This window comes from Dipodomys merriami, unplaced genomic scaffold (assembly GCF_024711535.1).
Source record: "Dipodomys merriami isolate MVZ:Mamm:240054 unplaced genomic scaffold, mDipMer1.0.p SCAF_2, whole genome shotgun sequence".
Taxonomy (NCBI): Eukaryota; Metazoa; Chordata; class Mammalia; order Rodentia; family Heteromyidae; genus Dipodomys; species Dipodomys merriami.
In genome coordinates this window covers 117,498,963-117,522,660 of record NW_027203381.1, presented here as the reverse complement: position 1 = coordinate 117,522,660, position 23,698 = coordinate 117,498,963, and the positions used below count along the sequence as shown (strand labels likewise).

Here is a 23,698-nt window from a genome sequence, read left to right as displayed (position 1 = left end):
CAGTTTTTCTCATTTTGTTTATTTTGGGTGACGGTTCTGCTGGCTGATCACAGAAGGCAGCTCACAGCTGTCCACGGCACTGACAGCTCGGAGCCTGGCAACGGCTCTCCCTCCCGTGTGAATATCCAGACCTTCCTGTCTCCCCCTTCCATAACAAAGCACACACAGGTCGCCTTCCCAAAGCAGTCTTTCTGTTTTCGAAACAACCCGACAGATCATGCTTTTTTTTTCTTTTTTTGTTCTCCGGGGTTGAGGGATGGATTTGGGGGGTTTGGGGGGTTGTTGCGGGGGGTTTTGTTTGGTATTGGAGGGGGGGGGTTGGTAAGACTTTGAACTCCAGATGAAAAGCTGTCAGGAAGCTTTTGAAGATTTGCAGGAGTTAAAGATAACAAAGAAAGGAGTCTACAGAAAAAGCCTTGCATCCATCCCGGGCACGACCTTTTCTGGCCGTCTTTGACAGCCTCTGCCTGGGTATTTGTAGATTCCCCCCCACCCCATTTGCCACTCAGTATAGACATTCCAGAAATAGTGGACTATAGAAGCTAGCTGAGTGCTTTTTTATTCCATTTGGGTTTTTTTTTTATTGTAATCCTTACTCCTGCAAATTTTGTTTATTTAGATGCTTGATCAACTAAGATAGCAACAGACTTCTTTTCTTTGATTTAGAAGTCGGTCTTCCTGGGGTCCTCGAGAAACTAACCTTCTTCCTCAAGCCAGTTTTCCTGTGGAATTGGTGCTACTGCCTTCCACTGAGATGCTTGATCCTCAGAATCCTCAGATGTCTGAGCTGCTAGGCTGGCACAGGCCCAGCCAACTCAAGGTCTCCCCTCCTCCACCCCACACATTGAGACAGGAAATGTCCCAGCAATGGCAGCCAGGCTCCCTCCCCCACGTCAGTCCCCCCCCCTCCTCCGATGCATGCCTCCCATTCCTGCTTGTACAGTCATTCCCACCCATCAGCACTGGCATCCCACCATTGGCAGGCAGGTAGGCTGAGGCTGAGGATAACATTAGGTGCACTGCCCCATCTGTCCCATAGTCTTCAAACGGAAGAGCCACACCAGGAGACAGGAGACGAAGCCACTTATCCTGCTTCTGTTGTTTCATCTTAAACCTTCGTTTAATTAAGTGACATTCAAGAGGCACTACCAAGTGTCAGTCATTAGAAAGACAGACATACCTCAGGCTTCAGGCTAACCTGACCAGATCCGCGTTCTGCTCGCAAAGAAACATCGTGATAATGGCCTTTTTACTCACTTCAGCATCGTGATGGTCTCTTAAAAGCTGGCTGGCTTTTGCTCACTCTAGCATCCCTTGAGAGTTAAATTGCTTCATCTTCTCTGGGCCCCGGAAACTGTTCTTTCTGAGGAGTCCTCAGTAGTCTAAAAAAACCTGGGACAAAAAAAAAAACCCTCAGTATTGCCTGGCAGAGGCTTTCTTTCCCCCAAGGGAATTCCTTCTAGCACTGACCGTCTGATCTGCAGAAAGTGGAGTCTGAGCTTGCAGATGACAGCCATCACTATGTCTCGGCCGCTTGTGGTACCTTCAGTATGTTATTGAACATGCAAGACAGTCAGCCACCTTTGATCCCAGACTCCCAAAGGAGCCCCCTCTGCAGAGGAAAGTCAGCCGGTGTGCACACGCTTACAGATCCCAGCCTGATTCCAAAGCAAGAGAGGAGGATGCGAGGGGAGGGATCACTCAGTGGAGGCTGGTCTACAAAGCCTGACTCTCTGGCAGCATCCTCTCCTACAGGTGACAGCCACTGACAATGGCGATTTAAGAAGAAGGGGAAGAAAGGGAGAAAGAACAGAGATCTGTGAGCTATCTTCTTTCACCACTGCACGGAGGTCCTGACCTGCCATCCCTGCAGATGACCCTGGGGGCACGAGGCGCAGGGCCTCCCTGAGAACCTGCGATCGCTCCGTGGTCCCCGGGCGACCTGCCCTCCAGATGCAGCCTGCGTTTGCTGCCAAGGCTGGGATGCGTCCTCTCTGTGTGTACAGAGCACTCTGTCGCCCTCTGCGATTTACGCCTGGCTGACGTTTCTCACCGCGCAGCCCGTCTTCATCAGAGGTCTGTGGTTCCTGGGAAGAGCCCCAGATGTGCCCTCAAATGCTCTGATCTCTGGGAACTCGGGGAAAAATCTAAGATCACACAGCTGGCCTCCGAGCCAGGAAGTACCATCTGGGGCCTCCACTGCTTACCGGGGTCAAGTGCAGTTCTTCTGGTCGCCTCTGGGCATCGGGAAGACACAGATTGCGGGGATGCAGACTGCCTTCCTCAGCCCGCTACGCCCCGTAGGGCGTTCATCGCTCACAAGCACAGACGCACAAGAAGCATTCATTCCACCCTGCATCCAACCCCATCAATACTCAGCCCTCCGCCCCAGGGTTCCCCCCTCAGTCTGCCCCTCACCCCCTGCTCAACCACGTTGCTCTCTGTGCTGTCTTGCTCCTGGAGGACCTCGTCCTGCATCTCACGTGAGCAGTTTAGGTCTCTATTGCCTTGGATATACCAGGATGTGGATTTTTCTGGTACCCTAGCTTGAATTCCCCCTGTTCCCCGCAGCACATCCAATCTTACCATCACAAATCTCAGAGTAGCATCATCAAGGCCTGCCTGTATCTGGGAACTAGTAACGTTGAATTGGGAGAACTGAGCTCCATGGGGTTGCAGGAAGCCCTGGCGGCCATCCTGAGTCACGGAGACTCTGTTTAAATCTATTTCCTGGGAACAGGTGCTTCATTGGTCCTCGGGATTTAAAAACACACTGGCTGCATTAAGGCAGCTCTGCCAACCCAGCAGAGTGCGCCTTCCGTGCTGTGGGCCCTGCATCTCAGTCTGTTCTTCTGTCGGCCCACACTGCTCTTGGCTTTCCCTCGGTACCTCGCCTCCCCTCAAAGCTACTTCCTGTCGCCTCCTCTCTGTACTCCTCTGAGCCTTTGCTGCTTCTGTGACTTTTATGTTTCATTCTCCACATAGAAATTCCACACACACAAACACACACACACACACACACACACACACACACACACAGAGGCTCTATCTGCATCTCTCCGCTTCCTAAGGTGCTGTGGCTTCCTCTCTAGCCAAGTGCTCACTTCCAGATCGACCAGGGGTGATCAAAGCAGCCAGGACCATAGGGGTGACGTGGGCTCCTTCTGCTGGAAAAGCCCTCTGAAGTGATCTTTAGGACAAAGTCCCAGGATGACACAGAGCTGCCCATCTTCCACACAGCCACTTTACCACTTCCCACCGGGTGAACCATGACAGATCCTAGAGGGATATTCCCAGAGGTCCCTGAGTCCAGCAGCATCACTTTCTGCAGTGATTGAAGGCTGACTGGTGTCTGCACAGGAACAGGATCGCCATCCACTCTAGTTTTTCATGCCGGATGCACCCTTTGCATTTCATGTTTTGCTTCACAGAGTGGAGCTGTCTTCCTACTCTCCCTCCTTCCTTCATTCATTCACCAAAAATACATTGGTGAGTCGAGCGCGGACTATGCTACGGCCTGATGATACACAGATCAGGGAAATGCTATCCCTGGGATGGCGTGAAAGCACCCACGGCGTTGGGTGTGGGACGCGGCCCTCGTTTTTCTACTTCTTTCTCCCTTCTGGTGAGGATTTACAAGGAAGGTATTCTAAAGGGCCACCACCACACGTTCCGTGTGAGGGGCGCACAGTGTCTGCACTGCGCTTAGTCTGGACCTTCCTGCAGCCCCTCCTAACCACTGCGATTGGAGCGCAAGCCCAACCTCAGAGTCGGAACACTGATGGCCAGCGGGCTGCCCGCCCTTCCCCCCAGCCCACGGGGTCTGCTAAGCAAAAACACTTCTCTCACGTCTCACTGCACTCAGCGAGTGCAAACCCACTGCGAAACAGGATGTTAAAACTTGCACTCCATTCCCAAGGCACTCAGTGTGCAAACAGGCACATAAGCAGAACAACAGCCCCCCACCCCGCCCCCGCCCCCACTTTCCCACTCCCCTGCCCTTCCCTTGGGCACCACTCGACCAAGAAGAGAGGTGAGAAACATCCCCACCTCTAGCAGTTCTTCAGGGAACACCTTGGGCAGTGTGTTAATAAAATAGCCGGCAGTGTGGAGCAGCGCACACCACAGCTCGGTGGTGAATTATTCTAGGCCTAACACTTTCCAAGCAGAGATCAGACCATTAGCAAATGCTCCTAAGAGCAGGAGCAAAGGTTTTGTCTTCTCTCCATACGTGTGACTGTCTCTTGCTTTTGCTTAGACCTGTTCACACAGTCCCCTCAAAAAGAAAGCCTATTCCTGTCCCCGAAGAATGCTCTCTTCCCCCAACATTCTCGCTAGCTGCTTCAAAGGACGTCATAAAAGCCAGATCCAAGCTGGAGTGCCTCATCGCAGGGGCTCTGTTGTTAGCTCTGTCATACGAAACAAGGGTTTTTCTGGGTGTATAAGAACAGATCTGCTCTAGGCAGCCTTCCATTCCTGCCAAATTTGAGGTGCTGGTAAAAAAAAATATATAATGCATTCTTACAGCTTCTGCTCTACTTGCAGGGCATATTCTTGTCACTTATACTACCAAAAAAGAAAAAGAAAGCACTTTTTAGATCTGTCAACACAAATGTCTTTGCTACACAGATCAAGGTTCCCGCTCTGCGACTGGATTAGCCCAGCTCTTGCCTCTCCCAAGATAGCACTGCAGTGGGATCAGCTCACAGGGCTCCAGCAGCACTGCTGGCCGGAGAAGGGGCAAACCGAGGAGGGGGCACTTGTGTCCTGACAAGCATCATACACTCAGGTACCGTCTCTCCGAAGGAAGTTCATATCCCAGGCTGAACAGATCATATTACAGCAGAGACAGTAGATTGCATTTCTGCAGCAAGCCAGGGGACTTGCTGATGTCAACCTAACATAACAGAAAGAGTCTTCAAAGAGAAGAGTTTGAAAGTTGCATTGCGATGTAAGGTGCACACCAGAGTAGCTGTGTATATTCTCAAAGGGCCTGAGTGGAGGGGAGGGTTGAAAGAATGGTGGCAAGGGTTACATAAATCGTTTTGAAGCAATAATGCTTTGCTGCAGGACTCATAATAAAGGTGGCATCTATCTTAGGACGGATAGGTACTTGTTAGCCCTACGAGAAGTATTTTCTATGTAAAGCTGCTGCGGTCATTGTCCATGCTGCGACCAGGGAAGAGTCCCTGTGGTCAGTTCTTGTCATCAGAGACTCTTATGTGCGTGTCTGAGACCCCCCTCTTGAATGACATCTTGCTTATCTTTGCTTCATCTGTTGGGGTTTGACACAGTAGCTCCACTTTAATTCTACTGACTGTCACAGTTCAGACTGTTTTCCACCTTCTAATAATGTCTTCAAATGTCTTTGAAATCCTAGCAGAGTAGAAATTACTTAGTATCAGGACCTGCAAACCCAAATAGCCAAGTCCTTGTTACATTTCCTAACTACAAATGGACAGAGGGCTAAACGATGAACCCACTAGACATGGGGGAGTCTAAATCTAGCTGGGTTTCAGGCTGGGTACAGAAGTTTCCATCTCATATTCTAGTGACATCTCCAGCTTACGTGTATTCATGAAGCAGTCCCTGTGGGGGCCTTGGCGGGATGGGGGGAGTGTCCTGCCCCCACAGGAAATGGGGGGGGGGTAGAGGAAGCATTCTGCCCATGGCGGGGAGAAAGGGGAGAGGGAGTATCCTGACCACAGGTACAGGATGCTTCTCCAGGCTATGTTGATACTTACCAGCCTTCACACACACACTTATTTTCTGCTCAGCTATTTCCCCAGTAAAGTCCATCGTGGATCTGCTATGTGTACAACGCCAGCTGCCTCAAAGTGTCACGAGTGCCCGCTTTCTCCTCTCTCTTTTGGGCTGAGATGTCCTCACGACCATCCAGGAGGAAGTCAGCATATCTAGTGTTTCAATCCCTACTACTCACTAGGAAATACCCCATGACCAACTCAAACATTAAGGAGTTATGGAAATTGTCTTATACATTTCTAAAATCTGTGTCTCTGGCTCAGAAAGTATCTGTGTATAGGTATTTGCATTCTATATAAACAAGAGTATATATATATATATATATATACATCCAAATACACACACACACACACACACACACACACACACACACACACACACACCCCTGTAGTCCTCAGGAACAACAGGACATTGATGAATTGGTGGATGTCAAAATTTATGCTAAATGTTGTCACTCTTAATTTCAATCCCTGATGAATAGAATCTTTGGACACAGAACCTCTACAGAAGCCTGATTGTAAATGGACACATGTACACATATGTATGTGTATGGCACTTGTGTGTGTGTGCATGTGTGTGTGTTGTGTGTGTGTATGTGTGAAATTTGAAGGTCAAGGACCCGCTGGCTTCTCAGGACTGACTGTCCTTAGCACAGTAAAGCAGCCCACCACCAGGATGACCTTGTGGTCCTTGTGCTTGTCCCATAGTTTCGCCAGCACCTTCCCCTCATCATTACAACAGCTCAGGGGGCTCTGAGGTCTGGGCTCGGTACTTCTGTGGTAGCACTCAGCACCTCGGTGGAAGCACACAACTCCACTCATTTGTCCTGCGTGCTAAAGGCCAAGTGTGAATTTGTACTGAGTGGGTAAATCTAGCCTGCAAGTTCATGGAGAGGCGGTCAGACCTCAGCCAAGCCCACGGGCAGGGGCGGGAGACCCCTGCCCGCCCTCCCTTGAACCACCTTGATGCTTTGTGCTCACACCTGGCCTTTGTGACTAGAGCACTTCTGCTTCATATCACCAGTACATTTCATTTTGTCATGTCTCCACAGACACAGATTCAAGCTCAGGATGAACAGAAAGCAATGGTGAGACTCCCAGTGACAGAGTCCTAATATCCATTTCAACATCTCTCTCTGTCCCATCCAGGAAACCGGTGATCATAGTCCCCACTCCTTCCACTTCTCCCACCCTGTCTAAAACACAAGTGGAAACTTGGCTCTTTTTGTCCTTTGTCTGAGAAGTGCGATTCTGCGCCAACTTCCATATTCTTTTAGTGAGATCTTAATGAGGGTAGCAGCTGGGAATCCACTCATCATCCTCAGGTGTAAAACACATTTCAACCCTTAATTTCCCTACATCCAATTAAATTGGCTGTGGACATCTGCAGTCCAGGGTTGGAAAGCTGTTTCTCTACATTGAGATTGAGAGATGCCATCTCTTCTACAGCATCATACAAATAGCCTAACCATCCTTAGTATAAGATTTATGCAACAGTTCCTGGATTCGGTCTGGTTTCCTGTGGGCGCATGCAGCTACCACTCTACGCCCAGGAAGCCTCCCATGTGGCCCTGTGTCTCCCACAGACTCCGCCCTATGCCCTGGTCTCCAAGAATACCCATATTGCCTTGTGTTCTTGAACAAATTGCTCAAAGCTTGGTGGCCTAAATGACACAAAGTTATTATCTGTCAGGTCTTAGCACTCAAAACCCTAACACAAGCTTCAGTCAGAGGTCAGCAGGACTGCATTTCCTCCTGAGGAATCAGGGAAGAGTCTGTGTCCAGTCTCCTCTCTCTTCCCACATCCCTCTCGCAGGGCCGCCTCCTCCTCCATCTTTGAAGTCAACAGTGTGGGATCAAGTCCTTCTCACTTTTCATGTGTCTGGCTTGCCTTCTTCTGCCTCTCTCCTCTACTTAACAAGTACACTTGTGATGACATTGGGCCTCCTAGATAATCCAAGATACCCTCCCCGAGTGGCATAACCCCAATGCTGTCGGCAACTTCCATTCTCTCTTGCATAGCATAATTATTCTCAATGAATGTGGTATATGTAGCAGCCAAACTTTTCATCTCTATGACAAACTCCTTGAGTAAACAAGTTAAGGGAGGAGGGATTCTTTTTGACTCACCTTCTCATCCAGTCCTGGTCAGCTGGGTCCTGGTGTCTTGGGGTCGCAGTGAGGACAGGACGTCATAGTAAAAGGACATGGAGGAGCAGAGTTGCCCACCTCATGGTGGCCAGGAAGCTGGATGATTTGTTCAGTGACTTCTTTCCTCTCACGAGGCCCTCCTTCCCAATAATATTGTCATCTTGTGAACCTACCAAGGGATTTATCACAGTGATGAATGCAGACCTCAGTCATTCCAAAGCCCTATCTCTGAATACCACAGTGCTCGGCACCAAGCCTTCTAACTGTGAGCCTTTTGAAGGGACATGTCCATACCATACAGCATCTTTGGGTTTGTTCTTCCTCTCCACACTGAAAACACCGACCCTTCCCTACATAATGGATGCAAGCTCAGCTCCGTACACTACAACCTAGCTCCCTTCTCCAGATCTTATGCTCTGCTAGCTTTTTCTAATCAAATGCCAAGATTTCAACTCTTTAGAACAACCTCATTCTTAGCCTTTCACAGATAAGACTGTGAAAAAGAAAAGAGGATCTCCTCTCAGACAACTTACAAATCCCTTCTGGTCCTCTTCCAGGGAAGCAAAGAAAATACCTGACACTTTAGGAAGGGAAAAAGACAGTTTCTTGGTTGTCTTGCCTAGATGTGCCTTCTTTAAACTGCTCGAGTCCTGGAGGTCTGTCTTTTCCCTCTGCATCGACCCCTCATCCTCTTCTTATGCTCTTGTGGATCTAAGATCACATCCTATGTTTCTGGAAGCTTCCACTGGGGCTTACACGGCGTGCTTCACAGTCGTCAAAGTCTTCTACTGATTTCACACCTCACAAAACGTGCTACAGCAGAGATTTTAGTTTTATCTTAGGAAGAGCCAAATGTCAGGAAACATCTAAAAGAAGATAGGACTGAGCCAGCATCAAACAGTGAACAGATCCTAGAATTAGAACTCTGTATTAACTTTTATCTGGAACCCATTTAGAAATAATGATCGATTTTTTTAATCATTAAGACTTTTTAAGATAAAGACAATTTAGAGAGCTTGTAAAACATACCAACCACCATCCCAAATAGATAAACTTGAAGAAAGGGAGATTGTATCTTTGTTTATCCAAGGAAGATTTCTCAGGCTCCTAATATGCAGCAAGCACTGTCATTAGTACTGAGTTCATGGTCTTAGGAGACCTCATGCTCCCTCTCCTGTTTTTCCCCAGCTTCCTCTGAATTACAGAGTAAAGTGAGTATTTTAGAGGATATGAGGGAAGACACCTTGGGCAAGTTAAGAGAACTTTCCAGAAGCCTGCCTGTCCTAATACTTAACAATTGTGATAGGTCACATTTTCTCGCAGTCTTGGGAGGGAGGGGGAGTCTGAGATACATAATCCACAGAGCAAACAGCCCTCTCTGCTAGAACACACTCACATGAATCTCAGAACCCCAGGACGCTGGAAGAATGGAGTGGCTTTCATCTCTGTACTTTGTTGTGCTGACCTAGGATGGAACGTTGCTGAACCTCTGATTATTCATTTACCTACATCTAGTCGTGCTTTCTTAACCCTTCCTACCTTGCCCCAAAGAACTTGTCTACCTTCTTCCCATTCCCATGTTCCAAACCCTAAATCCCAATATGATGATATTCAAAGGTGGGCCTCTGGTTGGTGACTGGGATCATGAGGATGGAGCGTTCATGATGTGTTGATGTATCCTTATGAAACTGACCATCAAGTACTGGCTTGTGAGGCTTGGTTGAAAGGTGGCCCCTTGAAAACCAGGAAAAAAGTTAACACTTGGATCTGGATTTTCAGCCTCTAAATCATAAGAAACCAATGTTTGTTCAGTCTATGGCATTTGGTTATAGCACACCTGTGGACTGAAACACGTTAGTACTAGAATTGCCTTTGGTACACTACCAGGCTGTATGCACCTCTTTTTTCTTCAAATCTCAGAGCCCCTGAAGGTCAGATATCTTTATTCACCACTGGACCCCAGCTCTGAGCCCAGGATCTGGCAGAGAGTAGACGCATGAAGTGTATCAGATGAATTCAACTGAACCTTCCTGCTGCCCTGGATTCTCTATTGCTGTCATTTAAAATAATAATAATAACATACTACTTTGTTGAATGCAACTCCATACAACTACTTAAAGATAAAAGTAAATTTTTAAATCATCAAATTATAACCATTTTGGTATCACAGATGCATAGTCTTACACTTCTGAATCACAACCTTAATACCATCTGCAGCCCAAATCCCCTTTAGCCGTGTAACATATGTGTGCATTCTTCCAGGGGTCAAGAGGTGGACATTGTCAGGGCCATTACTCTTTTTCTAACACACACCCTACAAAGAAGCTTGGAAATCCAGGATCCTAATTTGTGATGGCTACAACTCAGAGTAATCCGGGAACTATCATCCTGCCGTTACCTCTAAGACAAGGGTCCCAAATAATCCTGATCTCAGGATGTGGCTGTGTTGGCAGAGTTTGAGTTACTAAGGCTGGTCCTCAGGTTAGCAACTACTTAACCTCCACTTCCCTCTCATGAATTACTACTGGGAGTACCAGATAGCCTTTGGGAAATGATTTGTGTTAAGAGCTCTGACACTTTGCTACTCTTTGCTCCTCGCAAAGAACATGGCATGATGTGTGGGGAAACCGATACCATTTGTGACTAATCTGAGATTTCTTTCTTTGAATGTCTACTTCTTTCCAGTGTATCCAACCATCTGGATGACTTCCCAGTCTTTTCTCCTTAATTAACTCATCTGGGGGGATGGGGGAAGGCCTCTGCTCTATCCGTTATTTATAGAGAACTATGGCTCCCCTATTGATTGGGTAAGACATAAATTTTCCTGGGGGTAAAAAAGTTCAAAACACTTTGAAGAGTGTAACATTTTACTTCCCATAGAAATCTTGGTGGAATTATAGCCAGGAGAAATGAGAATGGAGGTGATCTACATGGAAGTGTTCCTGGCCACACCAAAAAACAACCATCGAGTTTTCTAATGGCTTCTGTGGCTACACCATGGAAAGTATGTGTTTTGCACTGTTTGCAAGGGTCGGTATTGTTTTAGTCCATTTCTTGCTGCTAAACCAGAATAGCACAGGCAAGGAGATTTATAATGAACAGAAATTTATTTCTCAGAGTTCTGGAGGCTGGGAAGACCAAGATGGAAGGTCAACATCTAGAAAAGACTTCTAGATTATGCTGTGGAGAAATAGTGAAAAGGAGAGGAGAGAGAGAGAGAGAGAGAGAGAGAGAGAGAGAGAGAGAGAGAGAGAGAGAGAGAGAGAGAGAGAGAGAGAGAGAGAGAGAGAGAGAGAACAAGAAAAAGAGGATACCAAAGTCAACCCCTGTGTAAGGAACCCACTGAGTTCATTCATTCATTCAGAGCCTGGCCTCCTCACTGCTGAACATTTCCACCTCCCAGCAATGTCAACAATGGAAATTCAGTTTCCATATGAGTCACAGAGAAGAAACACTCACATGATAGCAGGTACTTAAAAGTCAACATGACTTATATGTAAGTGTGTATATTGTACACATCCACAAATTCATGTAACTTCACTCATCCACCAACTTGTTCATTCAGACAATGTCTCCTGATCCTCTACTATATTTCAGACATCATCGCCAATATTGGGCTGTGTCATTTGGCAGTCAGGATGAAAATTGACTATCTTGAAATCATGGGAGTTTCTTGAGGGGCTGAATCACAGAGATATCTAGAAAGATATTCATTAAAATATCAGTAGGGGGCTGGGAAGGTGGCTCAGTGGTAGAGTGCTTGCCTTGCATGCCAGAGGCCCTGGGTTCGATTTCTCAGCACCACATAAGCAAAAAGAAAAAAGCCAGAAGTGGTGCTGTGGCTCAAGTGGTAGAGCGCTAGCCTTGAGCTGAAGAGCTGAGGGACAGCGCCCAGGCCCAGAGTTCAGGCCCCACGACTGGACCCAAATAAATAAATAAATAAAATATCAGTAGGAGCTGGCTCATGCCTATAATCCTAGCTACTCAGGAAGCTGAGATCTGAGTATCATAGTTCAAAGCCAGGCCAGGCAGGAAAGTCCATGAGACTCTTTAACACCAATTAACCACCAGAAAACCAGAAGTGGCACTGTGGCTCAAAGTGGTAAAGCACTAGCCTTGAGCAAAAGAGTTCACGGACAGCACCCAGGCCCTGAGTTCCAGCCCCACAATTGGCCAAAAAGAAAAAAGAAAAAATCAACACGCACCAGACAGTGGGGCTCATTCAGGAGGTTGAGATTGGAGATCTCAGTTCAAAGCCAGCCTGGGAAGAAAAGCCAGTGAGACTCTTATTTCCAATAAACTACTTCAAAAAAATCCAGAAGTAGAACTGTGACTCAAGTGGTAGAGCACTAGTCTTGAGCAAAAGAAACTCAAGGATAGCAATGCATGCCCTGAGCTCAAGCTCCAGGACCCAGCATACACACACACACACACACACACACACACACACACACACACACACACACACACACAAAGAAAACAAGAACTACTTCTAGAGCAAGCATATAGGGTTCTTTCTTGCCTGATTAAGGATATTTTTTATATTCATGTATTATTTTATATCATTTATATGTTTACTTTTGTTATTTATAGTTATATATTATTTTCGTATTTTTCTGAGGTGATTAAGGATACATTATTTTCTTAACTCAGAACAAAAACACAAGGGCTTTGTTGCCACTTAAAAATAACAACGATCCTGAAAGACTGACATGGCCAGACCATGTATGAAAATAGAACTTGAACCCATAACCTGAAGCCACCTGTCCAGGAAACCAATCCTTAATCTACAACACATAACCTAGGAGGCCAGCCTTCTGTGAATCATAAGTGTAAGAAACCAGACTGCTACCTCTAGGGACAATCCAGGAAGCTCAACGGTAACTTCTCAACAATTGGCCCAACAAGATAAGAACATGATTGATAACTGGCCGCTTCCTTTACTTCCAACCAATCAGAGAAAACCAAACATTCCCCCCAACCAATCACATAGAAGGCTCACTTCCAGTTAACCCGCCTACAGCTTCCCAGTGGCCACTGCTTCCATCAGGGCATACCTAGAGACTTTTCCCCACTCCACTCCACAGCATGCCCCTCCCCTGCCTTCTCTGCGTCTCCACTAACTGCAGATGGTGGTTGTGGACTTTGGTGTTACAGCAGCTCTAAATAGCCTTTGCTTTTCTTATTTGGTTGGTGCTATATGGTTTAGATACAGTTGACTGGGCCCCCAAGGGTTGTGGGTTGGTAACTTGGTCCTCCATGTGGCAAGTGGTATAGAACCTTGAAAAAGTAGACCCTAGCAGAGGGTCATTGGGAACTCAGAAGGAACTGATACAGCTCTCTGGGGATGTGAACTTGTTCTCAAGAGAAACTTATTTGAAAGACCGTAATGCTAGCTACTCCAGAAAAGTGAGCTAAACTGGCTTCTTTTGGTTATAAGGTGTCCGGCCTCAAATATTTCATTATAGCAACAAAATGAACTAATTCAGTTAATGTTCACTTATCTCCACAATTTAAACCATTCTGATACCATGGAGAGGCTGACAGGGACAAGGATTTAAGAAAAAGAAGCCACCGGAGGTTTGATTTCCATTAGCGATGGGCAGAAAAAGAAGGGGAGGAGAGGGGAAAATTTAACCATAAAAGAATTAATCTAGCCCTTCTAAAGGAATTCACTTGGCAAGAAAAAGCAGATTGACAGATAATCCCATTGTTGGTGCTTCAAAGGAAGACCATGATTTTTTTTCTTTAATACTGGGATCCTGACACTTGATTAATTACTGTAGATTTTTAAACCTGAGAACTCTTCAATCACTTTTAAATAAATGGATAAGGCTTATATATTTACCAAAGCCAGAAATATACAGACTTCTCTCAGTTCACATTTTCCTAAAGCTATTTCCTCCCTTCTCTGGGCACAGCACCAGCATATCTACGTAAAACTTCCCATCAGGCACTAATTGGGTTATTGGTGATGTGTGGAAAGCTGACATGTGCTTGCTTACTGCTTGAAAAATGAAAAAGTGAACCAGCTGGCTAAAATGGTCACAGCTTCCAAACTAAGAAGGAAAATATTTGCACATACATATCAGCAATCCCCCAACTCTTTTTCAATTACTCCTCCTTTCTCCAAACTCCCATCATCCCACAGCCTGAGAGCCCGCAACACCTTCCATGTCAACTGGTCTGTCCTCCTAACAGGTGGCCCCTTTCCTCTGACTTAGGGCAACATGCCGGCAACCCTTTCCCTCAACTCCATGCCAGCCCAGTAGGAGTGGGTACTACTGAAGTCTGGATGTGCTGCCGCAGCCCTGCGGATTAGAATGTAATGCCAGCTCCGTGTACGATCTTCACTTCTCCAGGATGCACACCCTAAAGTGAATATGCTGGTGTTATTTAACTAAGTATGTCCAGAGAATCATCGTCCCAAAACATGACCAAAATGAAAACCTTTAATGGTGTGCCTTACATTAGTACCTGTCACATTCCGTATCATCTATAAAATCACATGTGTGTTTTACACTTCTTCAATTCAACCCACCTCATTTCAGACGCTCGATAGCAACCCAGGGCTGGTGGCCGCCATATTGAATACTGCAGGTTATCAAAACGACAAGACACAAGGAACATGATGTCCCTTCCTCTGATGCCCACCACAGGATTCTCTGCAGAAAAAGTTATTCATTTATTCTAGATAACTTTACCCTTCGGCCCATAAAAGGAAGAACTAGCAGATAATTGTTATTTTGTTTTGTATCCATAAAGAAGGTATTAGAGTAGAGTGCTGGGAGCTCTCACCTGTAATCCTTAGCTATTCAAGAGGCTGAGTGCTAGAGAATCACAATTCAAAGCCAGCCTGGGCAGAAAAGTCTATGAGACTCCATCTCCCCCCAAATAAATGAAGAATAGAAAGCTAAGCTGGAGCCATGGCTCGAGTGGTAGAGCACCTGTCAAGCAAGCAATCGAGCAAGCAAAGCAGAGTTCAAACCCCATTCATCAGGTTCACCTGCTCTCTACCCATTGAGAAGGCATTTTAAGTAACCCAGTTTCACTCATGTGCTATTTAAAATGTAGATTTTGCTACGCTCCAGTGGCTCATGCCTGTAATCCTAGCTACTCAGGAGGCTGAGATCTTAGGGTCTCAATTTGAAGCAGATAAATCCTTGAGATTCTTATCTACAGTTAACCAGCAAAAAGCCAGAAGTAGAGCTGTGGTTCAAATGGTAGAACACCAGCCTGAAGCAAAGAAGCTAAGCAAGAACTCAAGGCCTTGACTTCAAGAACGGCTTTGGGTGCCCAGACAGAGCCACTGCATGGCTTTGGGACCATTGGGCAGAAGTCTTCCTCCTTCTATGGAGAAGCAGCCCCCTGCTACACTGCATGAATTGAGGGATAGAGCCAGTGGGGGCATTGGTGGGAGACACAGAGTACCAAATGGTACCTGAGCCTCTCAGACCCTGGTCCCAGAATCCACGTCTCCAGAAACCAAGCAAGCTTCACTTCAGTAGATTCCAAATAGACAGGAGGAGATGGAGCCCCAGATCTTTCTCTTCCTGGGCCAAAGACTCAACTGGAGACCAACTGTGATCAGAGCTGCCTTAAGATGCTGCAGTATGTTGTGGCATAGATACGTGTTCCTCCTTTTTTGGCAGAGTGATCCCAGAATAGGAACAAACACTGGCAGCGAGCTGTAAAATAAAAGGCTCCTTCCTATCCCCCCTTCAACTTCACTTTAAATGCACTTCATTTTGCAAGGGGAGCACGGCTGCTGCCCAAGCCGGGAGAAATTGGAAAGCGCCTGGTGAAATTCGTTTCATATCCTGACTTCAATGAGCGGATGAAGATAGGCACGCATCCAGTTTACTTGGGGCCAATCTAATCCCAAGTGAGACTTCCTCCCTCAGCAAGCAGACCCAGAGCGGCCAAAAGAAACAGATCTCTCTTGCTGTGGGGTGTGGGCGATATGGAAAGACCAACAGGGAGAGAACGGGGGTCGTGCTTTCTCAGGAAACACTATAGTTCCTCCATGATGGATGGGCCCATTGCAGGAAGAGAACGCTGAGCAACCAAAGGAAAAGTTCAGGCTGCCAAAAAAGAAAGACTGCTGATTCAGAAACTGATCTAGAAGCAGTGTCACTCCATCTACTGCAATGGCCCCCATGGCAATTCGTATCTAATTGGCATGAGAACATTGTTAAAGACAGTGCCTACAGTTGGGTGACCAGGAAACGCTGGAGTCCCTCGAAAGCTCACACGCCTTCATCTCAGTCAAAGCTCACCAATGGCCCACCAGAGGTTCAGCCTGGCTTCACGCGCAGCGGTGGGCATTGTAGACATGGACAGAACATGAACGAGAACAGGTCCAGGCCTCTCCAGGCTGGGGAAAGGAGTCACCCACCATTTGGGCTGCGACCCAGGCTGACCTTGGTCCTGCCTTCCCTCAGTGAGAAGCCATGGCTCACCCAAGAGAGCTTGGGAAGAAGGGCCCAAACTCCAGAGCCGGGAGTGTTGAGGACCCCAGGCTCACACACAGATGGCTCTATGCCAAGCCCACGGTAAGCACTAGGAACGGGGAGACGTGAACACCCCAGGAGGCTGAGGGGGACCAGCCCTGGGAGACCCCATCTGTGGTCCTAGGGCTCTGTTTTACTCCCAGCCTATCCTTGGAGTGTAACAATGCCTCAGGTGCCTGGCATTTGTGTCAGAGAGCCTGCTTCTGTGTGGATACTACGTCACTCTTGGGTGTGCTCATTGCTGGTTGACTGAGTCTTCTCTCTTTTACTCAGGGGAGGCCAGGGGAGGAAAGCGGGGGAGCCAGTGTGTGCCGAGGACAAGAGGGGACAGCTGGCAGGGTAGGGGTGTGTCAGAGGGAAACAGGAGCAGGCTGTGCACACCAGGCAGAGTGAGTGTTCACTGTCCACCTTCATCATCACTCCAAGATCCATCAAACCAAACACATGTCCATACGGGCTCCTCAGGATCAGACAGGCACAGGTCAGACCATGATAAACAATCTTGGAGAAAATAAACTTAAGCACTCATATATACAACAGGATCTCTCGGTGCCTTGAGTAGGCTAACTTGTTTAGAACTCTCCAAGAGGAAGGTAGAGCATGCAATATTTCCTAAAGCTATTGTCCACTTATTTCCCTTCTCCTTCATGCCTATCTCCCTGGCAAACAGGACCCTTTTGTCCCCATCTCTAGGATATAGGATTTGGTCCAGGCTGACAGGAGTGTCTGATTAGCTTGCCAGTGCCGATGGTTTAAAAGATCAAGGATACCGAGGGCCAGTCTTCTGTTGATAGCCAGGGTAAGAGGTTTTGTATCACACAAATGGACAAATACTGCAAGTCAGGACTTCCCCCACATACCCTGAGAGCCGCTTTACCCCTATTACACTGGGGTTAGCACAATTTACAGTCTTCCTGGGCCGAGAGCAGCCCTGTGGGTGCCCGGATGCCTCGGCTCTTGCTCACTGCTCTATAGAACAGGGTTCCACTTCACAAAATCCTTGGAACCCTCAGCTACTTCCCACTGCACAGACTGGAAGGGCAGCCTGACCTGCAAGGACCACCTTTCACTCCTCTCGCAGAGAACCCCACCACTGATGGGTAACAAAATGTACTCCGCCTGTGACATCCTCTTTAAAAGAACAGATGTCTAGCCCAAGAGCCAGTGACACAGGCCTGTAAGCCTCCCTCCACAGCAGCCAGAGAATGAACGGAAGGATCACAGTTCCAGGCAAAAACGTTTCTGGGATATTTATGTAACTGGGCACAGTGATCCACGCCTGTCATTCCAAGTACGTGGGAGGCTGAGATTAGGAGGATCACAGAGCCAGTCCAAGCCAGGCAGAAAAGTCCAAAAAGAGGGATTGTGGCATGTGCCTGTCAACCCAGAGACTATGGGAAGCAGCCAGACACATCTGGGCAGGAAACAAGAAGGCTCTGGGTTCAAACCCCAGTTCTGCAGGGAGAGGGAAGGGGGGAAAGGAGAGGAGAGAGAGGAAGGAGGGTAAGAAGGAGAGAGGACAAAGGAAAGAAGGGAGGAAAGAATGAATGGGGGGAGGGACAAAAAGAAGCAGGACGAAAGAAGGAAGGAAGGAAGGAAGGAAGGAAGGAAGGAAGGAAGGAAGGAAGGAAGGAAGGAAAGAAGCCTACCCCAGCTTTCAGGTTTGATCTGTTTGTCCCTTGAAGCCTTAGCATACACAGCATGATGCCCCCAAAGAAATGAGAAAGACGTTTCCAATGGTACCCTCGCACCAAGCCACCTCCAAGTATACGCGGGGGTCTGCTTCAGGCAAGCATCATTTTGCAGAGCACAAAATATTCATGCATGGTTTTCAGAAAACCGAGTTGACCAGGAAATTAAGGCAGAGAGAGAGAGAGAGAAGGACAAGGACACACATGGCCGATGTGGGTGTCACTGAAATGTAGGTGTCCCAGGGAAGCGTTGGATATGGGAAGCTGCTGGTCCCCATCAACCAGTAGAAATTTAGGATTCCAATTGCTTTGCTCTCTTAGGAAAATGAGATTCAATTTAGACATTGGGAAGAAATCATTCCGAATCACATGAAGCTTTCTAACCAACAGAATATCTTACATCAACTTGAAAGAGTTGCATGCACTAGAGTGAATGTATTTCAAATAGAAGTTCTTCACACAGTCCTGAGGTCCCTTAGCTATATCTGAGGAACAAAGCAAGTCTCCAACCCTCAAATCTACCCTGAGCTTTGCCCTCCACAAACCCTGGCTAAAGAAATGCCCCATTCTGAGAGCGAACAGACCACCAATGGCAATGACAAACAGGCTGTCTTCCAGAAATCCCAACCTCCAGATCCTTCTCCAACCACACAGATTTAATGAGGTGAGAATTATGGGCCTTTCTCATTCCAGGCAAATACAGCCAGGCATTTAAACCACATCTAAGTAAAAGCAATTCTGTTTTATCGATGTAGGAATGAGAGTACTCACGGAAATACATGAAGAAGATACAGCCTTCGAAGAAGAGGAAAACGGCATTAATCCATTTGAAATTCGGACACTCAACATGGAAAGTATAAACAACCTGATGCCCAGAGATTGTGCAAGAAGGTGAAATCAGAAGGGAAATAATACAGAGAAATGTTTCCTTGTAAAATTAACCCCACCTTTTTAGAGCAGAGAAATACTCCCCCTGATCATCTGTGTGCCAGGTAGACCCTCTCAGTAGGTGCTGAATATGGGGGTCAGTTTATCCAGAACCCTTAATTACATGGTCACTGCTCTGAGCCAATTACCCAAGACCCACACTTCCTCCTGAAACCCACTTTGTGTTGTCCCCGGGAGAGGACCCGGGAGAGGAAAAGCAACAAAGGAAATGAAATTCAATTTTCCACTTGCTAGAGCTCTTAACAGACAGGGGTCTGAGGGAAGTGGGCTGGAACACTTGTGTAAAATTGGAACTCCAGCTAATGCAAGGGTTCAGATGGAACTATTCTTTCCAAAGCACTCATGTCCCCCAAAAACTGACAAGAAGAAGCCAGGCATCCTGGGTCATGGAAAGCCGGGGGATGGGGAGGGGAGGAGGGTAGTGGTTCTGAAATAGCCCCCCCCCAACCCTCAAGATGTCACAAGGCCCAGTTTAGAAGCTCTAGCTTTCCACAGTTCTAGAAGCATAGGAAGGAGTGTCCCAGATCTCAGCTATACTAAAGGAACCCAGAAATCCATGCCGCCTCTGGATCCTCTCCACCCCTCCTCAAGACTAAAAACCCCCATCCCACCATGGCTCTCCAAAATGGATGAACACAGTCCTCTGACGGGACGCTGAAGGACAGGGCCCCCCGGGAACCCCCTCCCCCCAGTGGGCTTTCCCTCATGCCTTCCTCAGGCAGGGAAAGGCTGGGCCCACCACTGCCTCAATGCCCTCCTCCCAGAACACCCCAGTTCCTTCTCCAGGGTGACTTCCTCTCCCTCACGTAAGAAAGTTCCTGCTTCCTGTCCCCAGCAGAGCCACTCTGCCATCCCCTGGGCCCCCTGCAGATGAAGCCTTTGCTAATCAGTCCAGCCAATGGATGTGCCAGAACATTCATGTCCATAGCATAGAATGTCACCGCACAGTGACAAAGAACTTCGTGTGGGTTCCATGTCGCCAACCTCTCTGCTTGCACCTGGGGTCTCCATCTAAGGCTCACTGGTCTAGGCTGAGAGTTTCCAGAGCAGGTCAAGCTTATCCAAACAGTGGCTGCTGTACTTACAGTCAGCTTCCAGCGACCCAGACACGGTAGGAGAAGCAGCAGTGTTCAGCATTGCCATCCCCCAGGTCCCACCCTTGCATCTGTCCTTGTTCCGAGGTCGCTGTGCAAGACAGGTCTTCCTGTGCACATCTGCAAATTGAAGAAACCAGGATTCAGAGTTCACATGGCCTGAGCAAGATTCCAACCCAGGCCAGCCTGATCACAGCCCCGCCGTACCTCCCGACATGCACAGGAGACACCTCACCCCGTCCTGCTAATGGAGCGCCTAAGGCTCCACGTCCTACAGCCAGGCTGGGCTTCTCCGGGTCTGACAAGCTCCCCGCACCATGCTGGGACAGAGGTCCCACTGAGAGTCCTTCTTACTGTCAGAAGGAAACCAAGTCCAAGCTCCCAGGGGGAGGAACAACGCCTGAAGGGGGCCGCCACTTCAGAGAACACAAAAGACGGAGGTGGCAGGCTGGAGTTCCCAGGCCTGAATGGCGTGCACAGGTCACACGGATGCGGCTAGCTCCGCACTGAGCCACTGTGAAAATGACCAAAGATGCCCTCTTCCTCCAGGCTGGCTCCAGCCGTGAGAGGGCACAAGGGTTGGCAGGCAAAGCACTCACTGGATCTCAGCCTTGCGTTCTCCTCCGAGTGTCCTCCGGGCACTCTTATGGAGTTTGCTTCCTACACAATGGAACACGGAGGTCCCACGAGCTTCCTAGTGCTTCCTTCCATCTGCACTTCAGATTCTTGAAATCCCTTTAAAAGAGAAATCACAGTGTTCCATGTCCCTCTTTTATCCAGCCCAAAGGGACCTGTCATCCTCTTCTTTCAGCAATGAAATGGTACATTAAAGGCCGCAGCCCAGGCCCAGCCAGCGTCGGTGACCTGACCTTGGGGGGCTCTAGACCTTCTGAATTTAAATTCACATCCTTGGGGCCCCAGGCAGAATCGAGCTGTCACAAGTTCCCAGAGGAACACAGGAGCCATTTCACCACGAACACCGGTGACTTTCAACTTCAGCCTCTGTCTAGACTTCTGCTTACAGTCATCTCCGTGTTAACAGAGCCCAAGGAACAAGACGATGAAGACCAGCACCCTTCACACACGCAACGGTGGAGGTGACAGGTGTTATCGCCAGAGGCTCGCTGCCAGGGAGAAGGTCCAGACGAGGAATCCGCGGTGGAAGAAGGTCAAGGAAAGGAGCCCAACAGGAAATGATCCATTTGTCTTCAGACAGCATTTGTAACTCTGATTGGTCATCTGTCTCCAGGGAGTGAGATCACCAAGTGGGCGTGTCTCTCTCCTTCCATGTCCATGTTTAGAACTATGCCCAGAACTATGCTAATACGCAGGGGTAACGCAGAAGGGGGAAAAACTCACCTTTCCCCACTGTAGCTCTTTGTAAATCTTTTCCTGATGTACCACTGCAACACATTTCCCAAGAGAAGTGATCACTTAAGTAGGTTTCTTTTCTTTTCTAACTCAATTTATATATATATATATATGTACATATATATACACATACATATGTATATATCTTTATGTATGTATATATATGCTTAAGTGAGCATTCTTCTTGGGAAATGTGTTGCTGTCTTATGTCAGAAAAACATTTACATATATACATATATATGTGTATCTATATGTATATATAGTGGGTATGTGGGAACATATATACATATACACATGCATAAATACACACACATGCTTGCATATACATTACACATATATACTTATATAAGTCTATATCTCCTGGAATTTTCCATATTAAGCATTTGATAGAAGTCAGCATATTTATGATGTTGGGCAACATCAACCCCATCAACTGTTCATCTACATCCATCTATCCACCATCATCCATCCATATTGACACCATCCATTTACTATACCACCTATATCCACCATCCATTTACCACCAACCGTCCACCATCCATCCATCCACTATCATCTATCCATCCACCACCATCCATCCATACCATCCATCCACCATGATCCGTCCATTCACCACCATTCATCTATCCTCCATCCACCATCACCACCATCCATCCATCCACCAACCACCACCATCCATTCATCCACCACCATCCATCCATCATCCCATCACCAACCACAATCATCCATCCATACACCATCTATCCATCCACACCATCCATCCATCCATCATCCACCATGATCCATCCATTCACCACCATCCATCCATCGTCCATCACCAACCACCATCATCCATCCATCCACCATCATCTATCCATCCACCACCATCCATCCATCCATCATCCACCAACCACCACCATCCATCCATCATCTATCCATCACCATCCACCCATCACCATCCACCCAACATCTGTCCACCAACCACCATCATTCATCCATCCACCAAACATCTTCAGAACTTTATTTTCCTAAACGGAAAGTCTTTATCCATTAAACACCTACCACTTCCTCGATGATTTCCTGGATGACTCTAGTGACTTCCTATAACTAAAACCACCCTTTGTTCTCTTATGACATGTCACTCTGTACATGTCCTCAAGACTCATCCACGTTGCACCGTGTATTAGAACTTCCTTCCTTGCTAAGGAAGGAAGCACTATTCCTGAAACTATTCTGCCGTGTTATATTTTGTTGCTGCACCCATTCCATCTTTGGGCTGCTGTGAAGAGCTCTGCTTGAACACAGCCTTTTCTGTGGGCTTTCCCTGACAAGTGAGAATGAAAAGCGTGGCCCAGGCTATGGCTGTGCTGAAGTCAGTTATCTGCATTGCTACAGAAGACCTGGGTCAATGAATCTGCTGACGCCTGGGTTTGTTGCAATCCACTCTCAGCAGTAATTCCATTTGAAGCTCCTTCAGCACACAAAACCTTGGGGAAACGTCCCTGGCATCACGCTCCCCACCTCCTCCCTTTCTCCTATACCATACCAACCTCTCAGGAAAGCCCACCTCTTGATGTCAGCACCTATCCAGCCTCATGTGCACTGTTTTTCATTACCACTGTTCCATCAAACACCTCATTCTTTATTGTCACTCTCCCTGTTGGCTTCTTGTCAGCATTTAAATGTTCTCAAAGCTCTCTCATTCACACACTCTTGGCACAGGCACGTGCACACACACACACACACACACACACACACACACACACACACACACACACACACACACACACACACACACACACACACACACACACACACCAGTTCCTGCTCCAACCAGTTCCCTCCAACTCTGTCATTAAATACATCGCCTTCATCTCTGGTCCCTTACTGCCTCACTGATAAATCACTGTTTAGCACACCATCGCACAGCCTTAGACCACCACTCAACTGTACCACCTCACAACTGTCACCCATGTGCTGATTTCTTGGTTTGTCATAACAAAGTACCATAAACTGGGTGGTTTAAAGGAACAGAAATTCATTCAGTTGCAATTCCCAAGGTCAGCATCCAACTTCTCCATAGGAGAGCCCCCTTTGCCTCTCGCAGCAGCCTGGAGGACCCTAGCATGCCTTGGCTTGTGGCTGAACCACTCTGAATTCTGCCTCAGCCCTCAGGGCCTTCTCTTCCT

General features: G+C 47.6%; 1 protein-coding gene and 1 long non-coding RNA gene across 5 annotated transcripts in view; one reads left to right on the top strand and one right to left on the bottom strand.

The window, feature by feature from the left end:
• The window catches only part of LOC138832533 (uncharacterized), a 104,402-nt gene that overhangs the window by 15,312 nt on the left and 65,392 nt on the right, over positions 1 to 23,698 (bottom strand). The window contains exons 2-4 of the long non-coding RNA XR_011373578.1: positions 20,151 to 20,279; positions 7,893 to 8,082; positions 1,258 to 1,392 (exon numbers count right to left, since the gene is read on the bottom strand). This is a non-coding gene — a long non-coding RNA (uncharacterized lncRNA). The remainder of the gene's footprint in view (positions 1 to 1,257; positions 1,393 to 7,892; positions 8,083 to 20,150; positions 20,280 to 23,698) is intronic.
• Kcnj6 (potassium inwardly rectifying channel subfamily J member 6) overlaps positions 1 to 23,698 on the top strand; it is a 193,471-nt gene that overhangs the window by 112,430 nt on the left and 57,343 nt on the right. The window lies entirely within an intron of this gene.